The 8,767-nt window shown below is 36.3% G+C and overlaps 1 long non-coding RNA gene across 1 annotated transcript; it reads left to right on the top strand.

Annotated features, from left to right (window-relative positions):
- The first annotated feature begins 572 nt into the window (after positions 1–572).
- LOC141942221 (uncharacterized) lies at positions 573–2,340 on the top strand. Its single transcript, XR_012628569.1, has 3 exons — positions 573–664; positions 958–996; positions 2,254–2,340. It is a non-coding gene; the product is annotated as an uncharacterized LOC141942221 (long non-coding RNA).
- The last annotated feature ends 6,427 nt before the right edge of the window (positions 2,341–8,767 follow it).

Raw genomic sequence — 8,767 nt, forward strand, 5'->3', positions numbered from 1 at the left:
CTCACAGCTAATATATTTGACAAAATGCTGCTACAGCCTGTTCAAAATGGTTTAAGCAGTTAAGCACACAAAGGGTATATAAAAGGGCATATACTTAAATGGGTACATAAATTAGATTTAAGAACATGTAGCTCTACAGATTTTGGAATGCTTGTTAAACTGCTTCTTTCTCTGTTAATTAAAAGTTTCCATTGCCAGTTGTGTCCCCGTTTTATTAAAGTGCTCCAGTGATTGGAACCTCTTCATGAACAAACAAATATAAGCAATGTTCGCATGTAAAAATACGTGCGTGTGTATATATGTATATTAAAAAGTATCTTTTGGTAAGATAATTCTTTGCTTAGTAATCTGCCACCAAATACTAATCTGGAATGTAGTTGTTTCTGAAATGTTTCTGCTCATAAATTTCTTTCTTGTGCAATCTCCACAATGTACTCTGATGCAAGATTCTCTATTTTTGCTAAGATTTTTGTTTCAGGTATTTTAGAACTGCAGTGTGTTTTAAACATTTTGAAGCGTACATAATTTGTATATCACAATTAGAAGTAATTTTATTTTTCTTGTTTTCCTGCAGAATATAGAAGAATAAGGTAGAATATTACTCACAATAACAAGCTACTGTGTTATACACAAACTCTGTAGCCTCCAGCACTCATCTTTCCAGGTACATTCATAAAAGTATGATAGCCATGGGTCTGGTTTATGTTTAGCAAAACACACGAAGACATCTAGCCTTTTCCACAATGTTTGTGATTTGTGTTTCATATTCAGAAGAGCAGGAAAACATTCAGTTTCTGAGCAAAGGCTTATGGTGCATTGTGCTTCATATGTGATGAAAAAGGGTGATCAAAAGATGGTATTTATTGTAACATAGTGGTGTTATTTATGAATGCTAGACCTCTCATCTCTTTTTTTGTATGTGTGGTTTGTTGTGTTTTTTTTTTTTTTTTTCCCCAGGTGTCTCTACTAAGAAGATAAAGAGATGGGCTTGTGCAAGTAAGTCAGTGGAGACAACCAGAACTGTAATACCATGGATAAACACTGAAGTATTAGATATAAACATGCTGTACTCTTAGGTCTGTCCTTGTTGTTAATTTTCAGCAATGGTGCTACAGACCAGCCTATGTAAACACAGTGATCCTAATGCCATGTTATCTTACAATTAGTATTTTTTGAATGCTTTTAGAATTGATTAAGAAAAAGAGGTATAATAACATCTTCCTGTACTCACAGAATACCTTGCTTATACCTTACCTCTGTGGGGAATGGTAATTTCAGTGGTTACAACATTGTTTGCAATTCAAAAAGTGAATTAAGGAGGTCTCTGCCAAAAGATGTGGAATATGATCTGAACAGCACAGTGGTACCTCCTTAGACTTAATAGAAGATGCTTTACATGGTCACCTTAAATACAATGACATATAGATAAGCTCAAAATTTTTCATTTTCCTAGTGAAATTCACCTTCCACATTTAACATTTTAAAATTGAGGATTTTGCCATTTCCAGAGTAGCTCTTTGACCAAGTAATTTACTGCCTGGCTCCTCAAAAAGCTGAAATCATCAGGTTTTTTCATTAGTGGAATTACCACCTGATATTCTTTCTCTCAAGATTTCGTCATAAAACCAACAAATTCATTTAAGGCAACAGATCAATCTCAGTTTCACTGCAAGAAAAATGTTGTATTTTTTCTAGCTGAGAATATAAAGTCCGGTTCTGTCTTGGTATATTCAGACATGCAAATAGAAGTCAAATATCTGTGAGTCAGATATACATAACAAAGGGCAGAGCTTGTTTCCATGTATTTCAAGACAGAGTTTACAAAAATAACTCGGGGATTTTCCATCTGTTTGCTATTACTGAGCACAGAACCCTCTGTCCCTCTAAGCTTAGGTCTGTCAGCTGTGCTTGCTTATTATTTAATGGTATCCTGAAAGGCTCAGTTACCTTAATACTGACTGAGGTATAAATGTCTGTATAAGTTAAGTGGGAGATAAAAGATAGCCTCTGTTTTGCTGGTTTAGTCCTGATAGAACATTGTCACACATACTAAGTCAATTATAGCAGGGAGAAAAGTAAATTAAAATTGCCTTAAAAATCAAGAAATTCTAAAACAGTAAAACATATTTCCACATAAGTACATCTGAGAAAATATCTCAAAATTGACAGAAAACATACCCATTCAGTGTAAAAGTTACAACCTACTCCTTTTAATTTCAAGGGATATTAAAAACCATTTTCCTCCATTTTCAGTGTCCATCAACAGTCTCCTGTTGCATCCCAAGCCCCCTTCTCATACTTTAAGTAGAGTCTAGCCCTATTCCCAACCATTGAGGTGACACCTGGACTGCAGGTATGTGGTCATAAAAGTGTCAGAAGAGTGAAATAAAGGCCCTCTTGGAGGAAAAGAAAAAAAGGTTTTAAAGTAGCTATGGGAGTAATTTTAACAGGACAAGGGAATGGGTAGGAGAAAGCCAAGAAATCTTATATGGAGACATGTTGCTCTCACACTGCTTTCTCAAATTTTCTTTCATATCATTCATAAGAAGGAGTGGGGAGATGTATTTGTGTAAGAATTAGTTATTTAGGAAATTGAGTCCACTTAATGAAAATGTGATAGGCAGTCCTAGTGGCATAGCTGTTTCAAATGACTCTGAGGGTGCAAATCATTTCTTTTTTTGCATAGATTCCCATGTTCTGTGTTCCTCTTTCACTGACTTTGATGTAAGAAGTTTTGATCAACTCCACAGTTCTTGTTACAGTTAAACTCCCCATGATAGTTTGTACAAAAAAATAGATATCATCACAAATCCAACATGGGAATCGTAGAAAAAAACCCTCCACAACTCAACCCCAAATTTCCACAGGGGCTTTGGCTGAACAAAGCACAGAAAAGAGAGCTTTATTTATGAGAAACTTGTAATCTTCTGGGACCTGAGATTCTTTTACATGTACTTTACTCTGGTTTACGCATTTCTTGACAATTAATGTTGAGAAGTTTCTATGTAAGTATTAGCATAATTACTGTCTCTCTTCTTGTTAAAATGGCACTTTTAAATAATGTCATATGTGAAACAGGCTTTTAATAATAACTGGAAAGGCCTTGGAAAAGAATTTCATGAAAATTTGGGCTGTCAAGAAGTATTGTCAATCTCTGATTGACTTCTGTCACATCTCTTTAGTTACACGCTCTTTGAAGGGTTCCTTAGGGGTGTCTAAGTCATGTTAGATTTTGGTTTTAGTTTATCCTCACAGAAAATCACATACACTAAATATTTTTAGTATTAAAGTCTATTCTAAAAATGTGATTCACATAAATATAGCTTCACTACCTTATGTTGTAAACTTTATAGAGAAAGTACTAGCTATAGTGTTATATATGTTAGTCTACCATAAATAATGGTCTTTATGTGTCAATAGAAGAAATTTTCATTTCCAGGTAAACCAGCTCATATGGAACATTTGTTTGCCAGTATACATGCTGGAAGAATTTTTGGGAAAAGCAAATTCATTCACAAAATTTGAAGGAAAAAAAAATGCATTTAACAGCTAAGGAAGCAAGCCCCCCAAAATTACTTAGAAATTTATTTCCAGGATCTTTCTGAACTTACACTCCAGAGATTTGTTTTTCTTTGAAAAGGTCTTGCTGTCCAGGACCTTAATTATTCTGTTTCGTGGTCTTTTTGACTCCCATCATCTTTAATACAGGCTGTTCCCATGAAGATAATGGCATAATTTTATTTTGGAAACAGGATCGAACCTGGTGATGCACTGAGTAGGGAGGACTACTGGAGAGTTTCCTGTAGTAACAACCACGCCAATGTGCAATCAGCTCTGGCCCAACAAGGATGCTGTATGTGATCAAAGCTGTTCCTGCTGAGATCCACTTCCACATAAATTCCCTATAATTTCTCTGAGAGTACCTAACATCTTTCCTCTGGAGGTTACAGTATCTTCCAATCATTGTAAACCCTGTGTGCCTTAATACGTAAATAGTTGGTTATCGTAACCAAGCTGGGAGGTAGAATTATTTGGAAAAGAGATTTTAATTCGTGTTTTTGGGATGTTTCGATCTTTTTTCTGTAAATATGCCAGTGAAAACCTCCTAGTAAAGAGGACTTTTGCATTGGTTTCTGTTTGTCTCAGATTCATCCCTTGAATTCAGTGGTGCAGTAAGACATTGCCTAACATTGGTGAAGTATTAGTATACAAACCTGCAGCTACGCTAGGGTATACTTTAGGAGCTGTGTATATATGTTTAATAGCACAAAAATGGGTGATTTAACCAGTTCTAAGACAGAAAATAGAGTATTTTTAGAACAGAGGAAAACTGAACTAGACTAATGTAGTTATTTTAATGACAGACTAACGTGAAGTAACTTCAGTAGATTGTGGTGTCTCCTTTCAGATACTCTGGTCCCATTTATTTTTTTTTCAAAAATTCTCAGCTCCACAGCAAACTCATTCCTGAGTTGAAGATCACTGGCCGTATTCCCCACCTGCCTTCTCTGTGTTCACATCTGTTGTTCACTGCGTAGTTTTATGGTTTTAGTTTCTTTGGGGTTCTAACTCGGGAAAATACAACCGGGTCACAAGCAAGTGCTGCAGTCCTCAACCTCAAAGGAAAATAAACTCTTTTCTTTTTTTTTTTTTTTTTCTTCAAAAATGTATATGCAGTAGATTTGTAGCAAACTCCCATATTTTATTTTTGAAGTCTAACAACTATAAATATGTACCCACAGGACTCAGGGACTAAACTGGATAAACACCTGAGTCTTTCTCATGCTTTGTAAGTGTCAAAAATCCCTTTAATGTGCTTCTCCCTTCATTTAACTCTTGATTTGTTTCTGTCTTCGACCAGTTTTACATCTGTTTCTCTATCTGCCAGTGCTCTTACAGCACCAAAAACCTGGTTGTCTAACTTTAAAGAAAGATCTGACAAAATGAAAGCAGATCAAAACTTGGGTGCTAGCCACTGTGGCAGCTCAGCAAATATAATTGTTTCTGATTTTACTAAAGGTCACGTGCTGTGTATTAACTCACCAGTGCTGGTCTTGGGACTTGCCTGGACTTGCCTTGGCCAGAGTTCATTTTAGCTTGTTTCCAGCTGCGATAGCAATTGTATGTCTGTCAGAAGAATATTACCTACCTTGTTTAAGCTTATCTCTGCGCATACCAAATGTGGTAAGGGTCTAGCAAACCTGTGCAGTCCCTGCATAACAAGCAAAAACCTTTTCTGATAACCAGGGCTGTGGGAAGCTGTTGTGTGTCTTTAACAGTGAAGGGGTGAGGATCGTCAAGCTGTAGCTGAGATCCAGTGGTGTAAAAAGTACAAGTGAGCAGACTGCCTTAAGAAAACATGAAATAATAGCCCTGGGAAATCAAGGACTGAAGAGAAATAAAACCCCGCCATGAATGCCATGCTCCTCCCAGCAAAGCCCTCAGGAAGCTATAAAGTTGGTGTAATACCTCCCTTGACAAATTTCTTGTGCACTGTGGACCTTGTGACCCAGAGGGACACACCCAAGGGTGAGCATAACACTGGAGAAAAGGAGTAGGTACTAGAAAGCATCTCTATTACTAAATGATTTTAAATGTAAAGGGATTTTTTTCTATATTAATTTGAACTCCCCGTAATCCTTGATCCTCTTTTTCTTTCTTGTGTTCAAAACTTTGAACTAACTAACTTTACTAAAACTGTTGTGAGAAATTATAGAATTTATTAACTCTGCAATACTTTCTAACAAAGTTGGTTTGAAGCAAGACTGCTTCCCCTGTGAAGAGCAGAAGGTAGGCAAGTCAGTCTCGGGGGCATCATGGTAGGAGCTAAGTCAGGAAGAACTTGCAGTCTTTGAAGTGGATAACCAGACTGTAGGGTAATTCCAGTCCCAAATAGAGGGCACATAAAAAACCTATTGTATCATGACAGTAAGAATGTTACCGACAGTTGATGAAGGATATATGTCTTTAAAATAACAAAGGAAATTGCTTAAAACTCAGAATCTGGGTAAAATGGACTTTAGTTTATGTAAGCTTTTAACATTTTAGCTTCTCACCGATTTCAGGTTTACTTATTTAGTTTAAATCTAGGTTTAACTCCCTAAGGTAGGTGTTTATTTTGGGGAAAGCTGAATTGTCTAAGTACCTGTATTTAGGGGTGGGGGGAGACAACTGATGCATCTCGGCTGTTTTCCTGAGGCCAGTACAAATAGTTGTACAATAGTTGTAAATTTTAGAAAATTCATATCTGTTCTGCAGTTGCAGTGGGATGGCAGGGAAATCATTAACAGTGGTATTTCAGACTTAATGTGAATTATGCATCTCTGTAACATTTCCTTTAGTTCTTACCACTATGGCTATCAAAGCACTATGGAACTATTTTATTCCAAAGTAACTATGCATAACTCTCTTTGTTTTAATATTAAACAATATCTACACTTAAGCTGGGGAAATGTAATCCTAGATCATGCACAATCCCAGGGTTCGCATTGATGGAGTACGTCTGTTTCAATACATGCACCTCCGTCAGCTGTTTTCTTTCCTTGCTGAGGATCCAGCCCACACTGATTTCACCCCATGCACTCAGCCTGCTCAGCTAGCAGAGCGATGTACGGGCACAGGGGAGATATCCCTCCCCAGTTCCAGCTCCCATCAGCTTCCCTGCAGCCCATTAGCCTAAAGGCATAACCACATCTCCCTGCTTTATTCCTGTCTGCACACAGATAACAGGCTCTGGATCACAGGGCTTTTAACAACAAAGGGTCAATAAATTTTATACAGTACATGCCATGACACTAACAGGGATACTGCACGTGTATATCTTTTCTAAGGGCTGCCTATACAAAGCCCTTTGGCGATTAACAATGACTGTAATGTCCCCTGTCAGGAATTTTTACCGCTTTGACATCGAGCACTTTGGCCTTCAAACAATTGTGCACAAAAGGTTGAAAACAGATTTAGCTCTTTCAAAGAGTGAATCCTTTTCTGTTGCATTTTGTTCTGCAGAAGAATTAGTTAGAGCGTCTCGTTCTTCACTTCTTAATGCCTTCCGTCCCCTAAAGAAGATTGTGCAGCCATTTTAAGCTCTAGATTATCAGTACAGAGATGAAACAAGGAGCGGTATGTTTCAGGGAGAGCATCAGTGTCACTCCTCATGGATTCCTCAGAGGAAGATCCAACATAAGGAAAACAACAACATCAGTTGCTGGACACATTTTTTTTTTTTTTTTTTCCCCATAGCAGCTGTATTTCTGTTTCTCTTCATATATCCTTTTTTCTTTTTATAAACGAGGCTAATTCAAGGAGCCCTGGCAAAACTTTTAAGTGGCTCAGAAATGAAAAAACAATCAAGGTTAGGAGAAAGATGAAAAATTTTCTGTATTTTCCTACAGCTAGAATAAAATAGCCAAGAAACCTTGTGGGCAATTTATTCTCAAGAGAGGAAGGGCAAAAAGCTTTGTCCTTTGAGAAGTATGTTCATGACTCAACGATAGAAGTCATGCTGCGCTTCAGTGTTGTATGAAGACACCAGGAAATCTCATCTTGGTCTTCTGCTGCTCTAGTCAGTCACATTATACTACTGAGTGAAGGATATTCGTGATTTGCACCTTCAGGTTATATTTTCTTCCAACATAAACATTGTTTTCCCTGAGAACTTTAAAATGCCTGTTTAGAACACTATATTCAGTTTAATCTCTCCCAGCAATATAGCTAGAGAGATATATATCCCTGGAAATGTATATCCTTGAAATTTATACTCAAGCATTCTGTGAACTTTAATGTAGTATTTTAGAAAGTAGATTTCTGTAACTGAAAAAAAAAAATCAATTTCTTTCTAAAATGGTTGAATAGTCCATGAATAAAAACACTTCTGTGGACAACTTGATGCAGTTAGCAATCTACAGTTCAAAGAGTGAGTTACTCTTTTCCACTATTTTACTCAAAGAACAACTTAGGGTGGAATATGCAAGATAGTTCACGTGCTTGCAAAAATAAAATTGTAGGTCAATAATTTTCTAATCTCAAATGGGGATTGGTTGGCCAGTAATGGACAGATGTCAGATGATATAAGGAATATTTTGTTGTTTAAAGCAAAATAAAACCTAGTTCAAAATGAGAGCTAGGAAGCTAACACAGGGCAGTTATTTGCAGCTTGAAGGCAGAGATTAGTATATACCATGAATTTCAGAATTCTCTGCTTTTAAATAGGCATATCACTTTGTGTAATCCAAGATACTGTTTTTCATTTACACATCCTGAAGTGTTAGTTCCCAGGATGTGAAATGTGTCTCTTAAGAATACATGATAAATTCCTGTGGTTTACTTTTTATTTTTATCATAATTTATCAAATATTAAATATAAATTAGATTTATTTATATGAATTATGTATTAAATTTAATTTTAATTCTGTATTTGAATAAAAACAGAGTAAAATTGTTTGGACTTATCTTAAAGATCAAAACTTGTGTACTACCTGACAAAAAAGGGAACACTTCCTCTAGATTCCATTTGTTGAACTGGGTTCTTTCTGTAATGAAGACCAAACATAACTACCTCATTTCATAAACTTGAAAAATGCAAATGGATCAATGGTTTTGCAACAGTTTTGCAATTATGGCTTTTATGTGTTGCTAATGATTTTTACTAATACAAGAAAAAGATCACACAATCATCTTTGACAATGTCAGGAGAGTTTGGGAAACTGGTATCCATAGCATGTCTGGAATTTACTGGTGCTTGTCACAGGAATGCTGGTAAATCGATGTT

Source organism: Strix uralensis, chromosome 4, assembly GCF_047716275.1.
Source record: "Strix uralensis isolate ZFMK-TIS-50842 chromosome 4, bStrUra1, whole genome shotgun sequence".
Classification (NCBI taxonomy): domain Eukaryota; kingdom Metazoa; phylum Chordata; class Aves; order Strigiformes; family Strigidae; genus Strix; species Strix uralensis.